Consider the following 11,114-nt stretch of genomic DNA (forward strand, 5'->3'; position numbering starts at 1 on the left):
GAAAAAAAAATATATTAAATATGTTGTTGGAAGGATTAATTAATTATAGGAGTAGGGAGAAAATTTATTTTATTCCTTTTTTTTTTTGTTCACCAAATATTAGTATTACTAACTAACCTATCAAGTAGAGTCATCATCATGCCTTGTTTTTTATTTTATTTTGCCCAAAATTGCTTGGATTTTTGGCATGTTTATTTTAGGGTTATTACATAGTGACTCAATTTAGTAGATTTTATATTATTTTCCCACTCTATGTATATGTATATGTAATGTATGTATATTGGCTCAAGCCATAGTACAATTTTGTAATATTCTCATGTATATCCTTCTTTTTCTTGAATGGTAGCTTGTGTTTGTATCTTTTTTTTAAAAAAAAAAATTAATTAAATAGGAAATATAAGCGACTCGATTAATTCTAAGTATAGATGTAAAAGATGTGATCAAATCCACCTTGTCTAATTTTGAATCGCGAACCTACAATATTGTAAACGTAGAAGAATCAACACCCTAAAGTTGGATTAATCGAACCTTAAAACATTGATGGTAAATCTCGAACTATAATGCCATGAGAACATGAATGAGAAAATAATGTTTTTCAGCATGAATTCAAATAAATTAGTCAGACTCTAGAATTCATTGATTAACGGTAATACCATGATTATAGATAAACAAAGAATCATACACTTTCAAAGTAAATTTTTCTGAGTTTATCAGACCTCAAAGTGACTATCGAAAAACGAATAAAAAATAAAAAATAGAATGTCTAACAAAACTAAAACTTTTGAGACAATGGTATATTGCCACTTGTTACTTTTGATGGTGCAAATAAACTTTATAGTTTATATATTTACCAAATAGAGATTGGTAAAATCAATACAAAAATTGGGCATTGAATCACGCTAATGAGCCCATTGTTGCCGCAACTATAGTCCCAACAATCACACATTGAATTTTGGAACCAAATGTAAAAAAACATAAACACTACTTTTAAGAAAATTCAATATTATAAATAATTAAAGGGCAATTGAGAATTTTTTTTTTTGTTGTATTGCTATGAAATCATATAAAATCCAATTTCATTAAAACATTAATGACTTTTTGAGATAAACATCTCAATATGTCGAATCGAATGAGTTATCGAAAATCTAAATAGAAGTTGCACCTGAAGTCATCAAATTATTGAAGACTCATTATTTGAGTGTAACGTTAGAAAATAGATACTAAATTAATTTCTACAAAGATGTAAAAAAAAAAAGTGAAGGAAATGAATATTCTTCCCCACCCCCTTAAATAGAGTATTGATCATTTACTTCAACATGTTTATTGTTAATAGTACACTATACTCAATTATGAATTTCACCTATGTTTAATGATTAATGAACAATTTCAATTATTTGATACTGACATGTAATAATAGAGAGTTACAAGTACTATCGTTACTATTACTCCTTCTGTCTCTATTTAGTTGTCCACTTTAGAAAAGACATACATATTAATAATTAACATAGTGAAGTTACAATTCTATCCTTATTAAATATGACTTCAAAAAGGATGAATTAAAACTTGAAAATTTTCAAAAAATTTAAATAAAAATATAATAAAACTTTCTTTTTGTTCTTTCTTAACTTGTTAAAATAGATAAAGTAAATATTAAAGTGTTTTTTAGACTATAGTAGTAGAGTAGATTTATGTCTATTTACTGTACAAAATCCATGAATTTATTGCAACAAAAAACATAAATTATTATTACAATGTGTGTAGTACATTCTTGGAAGTTGAGGTACCCCATTTCAATAACTTAGAAAAGGGTATGCATATAGCGTAATCTAATAGTCGATGAAATATGTATAAATTTTAAAGTTTAGAGTTTGAATTTAAGTGAAGACAAATACATATCGAGTATACACTTACAAAGTATCTCGTGCTAGTAGAAGATAAATATTTTTTTATCTCATTTTAACTGTTGTTTTAACTCTTTTATACTCATAAAGAAAAATAATAAATAATAATGGTTTTATTGAGTTATTCATATTTAATAAAGGCAGATTAATTTTCTTTTCTCATCTTAAAATATTCTACATACTTCTTTGATATTAAAAATAATTATTAACTTTAATCTTAAAATTCTAAAATAAATTAATCAAAATAAGTACATACTCATCAAACATTATAAATGTGAAAAGTAAAGAACAATTTCAATGCCCCAAAAATATGTTTTTAGTGAGGGGTTTGTTTATATCTAAGTATGCATTAAAAAAAATTTAAAAAAAATTAAACTTTTTAGGGCTTTGTAATTTTGCATGTAGCAAAGATCAAAAGCAACAAAATTCCCTTTTTGTATTACTTTTTGGCTCTCTCTAAATTAATCCTTCTCATCATGCTCTAAGAATTTTGTTAGTCCCCATGAAATTGCATGTTCTTGGGACTTGATAAAACACTAGACAATTAATTATATTAATCTCTCTTACTAGCTCATTCATTTTTTTAATTAAAAAAATTTAATTATAATTTGTCTTTATGAGGTTTGTTTAATAGGAACCAAAGCATGCCTTGAGGCATGTGTAACCTTCCATAATTATTTCCTTTAATAATTCTAATTGTGAAATGTGAATTTAAAATTAATACTCCATCAGTCGTTATTTATTTGTCCATGTTTTTTTTTTATATCTGTTCCTATTTATTTGTTCATTTTAACAAATCAAAAAAGGATAGTAATTTTTTTTCTTCTAATATACCTTTATTTAATTCTAGAAAATTTCTAGTACTACTACGTTGTAATGCATGTTTTTTAGAACCAGAAAATATATTTATTATATTTGGGGAGTTACATAATCTTTTAAATTAAGGATAAAATTATAACTAACATATGATAATAATTGATACCTTAATATGTGTGCCACTTGTAAAGTGGATAACTAAATAAGGACAGAGGGAGTACTGATAATTACTTCATCCGTCCGGTATTATTTGTCATGATTTCTATTTTTAAAGTGAAACTATAAAAACTTTGACTAATATTTTAAGATGTATTTTTTCATAATATTAATATGCAAAAAATTGTAATTTACAGTATTTTTCATATAGATTTAGAATATCTAATTTTTTTTGTTTAAAATATCGAATTAATGTGATTCGATTTACCTTTGAAAATTAGTCAAATTGACTTTCGATAAACGCAATATGACAAACAATTTCGGACGGAGAGAGTATCTCATAATATTTGTTATTTTAGAGATTGAAGATAAAATTAATTATTTTTCTTATTTTAACCTTAATTATAATTGTTCTTAAAATTAAAAATATTTCAATTATAACACATAGAAGAAATATTCAATAAAGAGAGTCAAATACTGCTCCTAATTTTTTATCGAGTGTGTAAATGAAAAATACGAACATGCATAGTTTAATTTCATAAGAGTATAGAGATTGAGTATATATAATCTTATACCTATTTTATAGAGATAAATATATTATTTTAAAAAAAATTAAAAAAAAATTAACGAATATTTTAAAACGAAGAAAGTATAATATTTTTTATAGGCTGTATTTATGCAGCACAATATTTCATAATAATGTTACTTAATTAACATTTTATTATTGCGTCGTTAACCTCGAGTTATGTGTTAAGGAAGAATCATAGCCACCTAATTCTTTTTATATTTTATTTAGATAGTAATAATTTTAATAATTTTTATTATGCATCTAAGTTGCACGCCCTTTAATTTATAATTATGTACATTATACTCCATATCAATTTGCCATATTCACCTTTAATTAATTATCAATTGTGCATATTAATCAATTTTGTACAACTTGAAATTACAAATCTAATTAATTATTATTAAAAATTACTAAATAATTTTGTACATTATACTTCATAGTCTATTTTGTCATCTTCATCTTTAATTTATTATTAAATTGTACACAGTGTACACATAACTTAAAAACACACTAATAAGTTTTGTATAATTTGGAGTTATGAATCGAACTAATTATTAATAAAAATTACTAAATAATTGATTGTACATTGTGTACGCATAACTTAGGAACACATTAATCAATTTCATATAACTTTGATAAATTATAATTAACAAACTACTACTAATTAATTAGATGAAGTCAATTGCTTAATTAGGTGCCTATAATTATACTGCATGCCACATGCAACAAACAGGAATTAAGCATGATTAATTAGTATTTGAATTAAATTTCATGATTCCTTAATTGTATTTTAATTATATATATATATAATGGACACCCTTTTTTTCATTGTCATTTTATTAATATCCTAATATTCTTAATACTAATTAATTATTTAATTATGAAATTTAAACTTAAGAGGAAACTTTGTGCTTTTTAGTAAGCACGCTTCTAGATATTAAGCTAAGTTCAATGTTCCCAACCATTACGATAAGACAAACTAAACATTCTAATTAGGCAACTTAATTAAACATATATAATTTAATTATTGTTTTGAAGATGGTTAAATAAGTTATACAAAAAAAAAAAAGAATTATTGATTTTTGTGCGATAGTTTTCGACTTTTCATCACCACGGAGTAATGATGAAATGAGGAGAATTATTCACCCTTAGTCAGACATTTCTCGAATTTCGAAAACCTCAAAATGAAGATAATTTCAATAGGAAATATGTGCTCTTTATGTAACCGTTCATACAATACGACATAGTATGAAAACGAAGTCATGAGTTCAAATCTCATAGAAAAAAATGGCCGAGTGAAGAGAGTACACATTGTACTATAGTATAATTAAGTAATTAGATATTTATATTTTATAATAATTTAAACTTTTAAATAGGAATCGTTTTACTCTTTAGGAGCTACTCCACCTACAATTCAAATTTGAATTAGTCAGAATAGTAAATTTTAAATATCAAATACTTAAAATAAAAAGAGAAACCCCTTTCCATAATCGCAGAATATATTATATTCTAAATAATAGATTTGTCAAGTGAGAATAGCTTTAAAACTAATATAATATAATTATTTGTTGTAGTAAGTTAATTGGCTACTTTAAATTAGTCTTAAAAGGCTTAAAAGGAATGTTAAACACTGTAACTAATCAGGTAATTAGCACTGAAAAACTTTACAATTATTAGTGCTACTAAATAAGAATTAAAAGGTTTGAACTTCTGACAACTAACTGCCAACAAGAATAAGATAAATAGACACAACATCATGTGAGCTAAAAAGTTAAGGATGTAGACTCTTAATATATATATATATATATTTTTTATTTTTATCTGATGTTCGATACGTATAATTTTGATAATTTAGATCATCATCGTACAAAATCTATTAGAAAATGAAATGTTATTTAAGTTGTAGACTATCTTTATCCTATGTACATTAAGTAAATTATACAATGGTAAACAAAATTTTCTTACGTACATACTATGTTGTATTATTTTGAATTTGAGATTTCTGATAAAAGAGAAAAAAAGTATTTATATATATATATATATATATTGACAAAGAATCCAAAATATCATAGAGTTGACAATGTATGACAACAAGAACAAAACAACTAGGATTATATATATAATTATTATATAGTATATATTATACTTTTTCTAAAACATACTCTGCAAATTTTTAACTAAACCAGCTCATTAAATGGATATATTTTTTTAGGATTTTGTAGATAGCAGAGATCCCAAGTAAATGCTTACTTAAGATCTGGGATTATTATTATTATTATTAATAATCATAAAAATTATTATTTGTATTATTTATTATTTTCATAATTCATAAATAATAAATGTCTTCTATTTATGTATTCATGCCAGAGAAAATAAGTTGGCTTGTGTCTGCCAAATGTTAATGTTCTTGTCTGTGACAAAGGGGCAAAGGGCCATAATTCTTTAATTTTATTAATTATTGAGGAATAATTATTCTTAATTACTCCTTATGGTACAAATTTTATTTATAATAATGTATTATTTGTCTCCGTATTTTTTTAATTGCTATTACATAAAATCTTTTTGTATAACATGATACAAAAAATCAATTTAATAGAAAATATAATTATTATAGTGAAATATTATTACAGAGAAATCTGGCATTCTAATTAATAACATTCATAATCAGAAAAAATAAGAATTTCACAGAGTTTGATCTTTAGTTATATCTTACCTGGCCCTATCATTAGTAATGAATAAGAAATTTTGCCAGATGGAAATTAAATATTCCCCCTGTCCCTATTTAGTTGTTCAATTTACAAAAAGGCACACATATTAATATAATATTAATTAGCATAGTGAAGTTATAATTTTATCATTATTAAATATTATTTCAAAAATGATGAATTTAAGTTTAGAAATTTTCAAGAAGTGTATGATAGGAAAACTTTTTTTTATCCTTTTTTGATTTGTCAAAATGGACAAGTAAATAGAAACATCTAAAAAAGGAAATATGGACAAGTAAAGAGAGACAGATGGAATAATAAATATTTGTACTCCTTTTTTAGGAATAGTGTTTGATACAGACTAATTAAACGTATCAAATTCGAGCTAAATATAAAATCATTTTTTTTTTATAAATGATGTTATATTTTACTAGACATTAATGTTGACATATTACTGCCATGATGGTGCATTATTATTTGTCCTAAATAATGATGGCTATACAAATATATATATATATATATATATATATATATATATATATATATATATATATATATATATATATATTATATTTCAAGAATTTCAATTGTATATAGATAAAGTATTGGCCTCTCTTCTGCATTTATATTATTTTGTTCTTGTAATTTAATGTTTGCTCAAATTAAAGGCATAGGTATCATGTGACATTGAGGTGGGCTAAAAATGCAATGTATCTATGCTATTTATGTAATTTAATTTATTGCATTGACATTGACAATAATTAAATGGAAAATGACTTGCCAAATTATGAAAAATAATTTTATAAAAAAAACTATAAAGAAGATGAAAGCTATCTCATGTTGTCATATGGCAATTGTAAATGTCACATGTCCTAAGTGGTGTTGTGTGTGAAATTGGGGACCAAATTGAGTATTGTCATAAAATGTCACAAGATGACAAGAGAGAATGTAATTAATCACTTAATTTTTTTAAAAAAAATAAAACAAAATATTTTTTAGCTTACTTTCGATTTAACTCAAATTTTCAATTTATTAATCGAGTTTGAATTTCAGAGTGTTTAAATTCATAATATAATGTTCGTGACTTGGTAGCTTGATTGCTTATTGTATTAATTATCAATTTTTAGCATATGATTACATTTGATAGAGTCGTTAACCTCTAGACAAATGATTTAGCTAGCGTTTGGCCATAAATTTCTAAATATTCTTGGCAAATATTATCTGAGTGAAAATTTGGGTGAAATTTCACCATGTGTTTGGCCATAAAATTTGGGAAATATATTTCACCTTTTTAGAAAAATATGATTTATACACACAAGTTTTAAAAACTATCAAAACTAACTAAAAGTTTGTATTACAAGTCAACTGAATGTTAGTTACAACAATAACAAATAATGTCCATGACAATGAAGCAATGTGATAATTTGGAGTGAGTGCAACAAGAATTATTCCATACATCGTGAAGTAGATAAAGTACATGACTTTGTTACCTAAAGCCAATTTTTAATAATTTTCATCAACAATCATATCATTATTTAATATTCACTAAATATTTCATCACTATTTTGGTGATCACGTAAAAAATGATGTAATACAACGCAAGCAACTACTAGAGAGGGTGTTTTTGTAAAAGATAAAAAATTGGGGTAAGATTTTAATTTTTAAAATATCCCAAATAATGATATTTAGTCCAAATACTAGAAAAAACTAGTATTTGGAAATTTGGGATATTTGCCAAAAATATTTGCCAAATAATGACAAATTGTATGGACAAACATTATTTGCCAAATTTTTCCCAAATATTATTTGAAAAATTTATGGCCAAATGGACCCTTAGAATCACCAAACAATCTAGGTCAAATGATCAAAATAACTATTTTCTTATCTTTATTTTGTTTTACCCCCCTTGACTTGAAAATATAAAAATAAAAATTAGTAGTATTTGTACTCACTTTTTAATACAACTTTGAACTTTCAACTTATTGGGCAAGTTCAAATTTCATAAATTAAAACTCTTGTTATTATATTTAGTGGCGGATTCAAGATTTTTGTTCAGGAGGTTCAAAAAATAAAAATATAAACGTGTAAATAAGTCTTTCGAAAAATGAGCCCTTTGAATTTTCTTGGGTTTAAAACCACACTTTTGGCACGTTTTTAAAATAAAAAATGCTTGAAAAACAGAACTGATTTTTTAAAACAAAAATAAACTGAAACTATAAAGGAAAATAAATAAAAGTTATTGCAAGGATTCAAACCTGGGGCATGCAGCTTAATATCCAAGGGTCTTACCATTAAACCATCTATTTTTATTTGTTATTGAGAGGGTTCAAAATATATGTATCTACAGAAATATAAAAAATTTACCTTACATATATAATGTATTTTTTTGCCGAAGGTGTTAGGGTGAACACCCTGGACCCAACGTGGATCCGCCCCTGACTATATTATTAACCTGTCAACTCGATCACTTACCTTATTTACTGTTTAAGAAAGTCTTTAGGCTCTAGACAAACTATTAAAAAGCTCCAACAATCTAGATCAGACGATCCAAGTAAACATTCTTTACTCTACTTAACTTTTCTTACAAAACAATTAGCGCAGTATTTTCACCTATTTTCGATATAGCTCAAATTATCAACTTATCAATCAAGTTCAAGTTCTCATTATTATATCCCTGACTCGCCAGCTAAGATTACTTATTTCATTTACCATTTTCTTAACGTATGATTCATGCATAATCCTCATATATCACTTCTCACCTAATTTGTTGACGCTTTATAACCGTTTATCTAGAATGAAATGACTGTTAGAGATATCGACTCTCCCTATCAATCTTAACATATTCTTTTGCTCTTTTTTTTAAAAATAAATTAAATTATTTTGTAATTATTTATTTATTTATTCATATAAGACAATAATTTAGGTGATGGAGGTCTAAAATCCCAACCTAGACTCATTTACTACTCTCCTACTTTCTTCCTGTGAGATAGGAAGCATAATCACATGGGAGTAGCAATCATCAAAGATGCTAAAAAGACAATGGCAGAGGATTTGGTGGAACCACTTTTTTTTTATATATATATAAATATGCAACTCATTTGTAGGTTTATTTCTTAAGTATCTTTATCAATCTTTATTATCATAAATCTAAATCAATAATTATTATTTTTTTGTTCTCACCATATCAACATATTTAATGCCCTCTGACCTTGGATTGATATTTTGGAATTTTGTTAGATTATTTTTGTATGTATTTTATTTAATTTGACAATTTATCGAATACAATTTTTTTATATAATCAAGATGTAATTCAGATTGTGTTTACGCTATATATAGTATTTTTTTATTTATTCAAGGGAGATATAAACCAATGAAAAGGCTATTTAGCATGAGTACTATTAGTCCCCCACTCATGAATAATCAAGTGTGACATTTTATTAACATGAATTTTCATAAAAGTAATTTTAAATTGACTTGGTGAATAAGATGTTTTTTATTAAACTTTGATTTTTTTCGAGTAAGCGATTATCTCTTCGATAAGCAAGAAGAACAAACATCATAGCTCAATGTACAACGATCTAAGTGTGTTACTACAAAACTTAGCTGCGAATGTGATTATATTTACATTTACGAGGTAAATCTATAATTGGTAATTTTTTTTTACCAATTTCAACTATATATTGAAATTATTAACCACATTGAATGGGATGAATACAATAAGGTAATAAGAAAATGAAAGTTCTTTTTTTTTTTTTTTTTAGCTATGAATACTTGAATTTTGAATTATAGAAGCAATTACATGGTCTCTTCATTATACAACAAGGTACAAATGGGCCAAATTCTACTATTGGGCTTTTAATTACACTTGATGAATCTAATGAAAGCCCAATAGCTACATTTTGGACTCTTTTAAGCCCACAAAAGTAAATATGTTGCGTAGCCCAATCCATGTTACTCGTATAAATTTCAATATTACTAAACTTATATACACCCGATGTATACACGTTTCAGTAACTCTAGTACCAATATTGTCACAAACAAAGGTGAGTTTGCATCAAATTGTATCCTGTTACAGAAACACAATCGTTGTCGAATTAATTCAGTAGGAAATAAATGAAAGAATTCGTGTTTTATTTATATAATTGATATCTCAACAAGACATTATATTGTTAGAGAAATGAAACTTTTATTTATTTATAATCTGCAATATAAACTGATTTTATAAAAAAACTTCATTTGTTATGATCAAATTTTGCCACTTTCACAAAAAGGATTTAATACATATTTTTCATTAATTAAAAGTAGAAATAAATATAAATTGGGCTGTGCCTAAGAAATATTAGTTGGGCTTTGCTTCATCTGGATTGGGCTATATGGCTCTGATCAAAATAGGCCCAAGAAGAAAATCTATATTTAGGTTTGGTTCATTGTCACATATAGCCAATTTGGACCACCATTTAACTTATAACCATTTGTGTAAAAATTTACCACTTTATATATTAGGAACCTTCTTTAAACGTGTGCGCGATTGAAGTTGTAAGATTTTGATAGCGAAATTTTGTGATAAAAGATTTATGTACTTGACGTTTTTGTCTAAAGCTAGCGTTGACAATATCAAACATCAAACGCATACATTAGAATCGAAAGTAATTTTTTTATTTTGAATTTTAAACTATTAGTCTTCATTTTTGTCCATCACGTTTAAACTTTTTCAATAACATCATTTAATTTGAACGCAATTTTTTACATCAAAATTCAAAATGATTTCTAAAATTATCAATATATAAAAAATATTACAATCTATGGAGCTTTTTGATACTTAATTATTTTAGCTCAATTAATAAAATCAATGTTTCAAAATTTAAAAAATAACAAATATATTTTTAAAAAAAGTACAAAAATTTTCAATTCCAAAAAGATCAAGCATTTGTCTAAAATGTTAAGTTATAATAATATGCTTTCCTTAAC

This window comes from Solanum lycopersicum, chromosome 12 (genome assembly GCF_036512215.1).
Source record: "Solanum lycopersicum chromosome 12, SLM_r2.1".
NCBI classification, from domain to species: Eukaryota; Viridiplantae; Streptophyta; class Magnoliopsida; order Solanales; family Solanaceae; genus Solanum; species Solanum lycopersicum.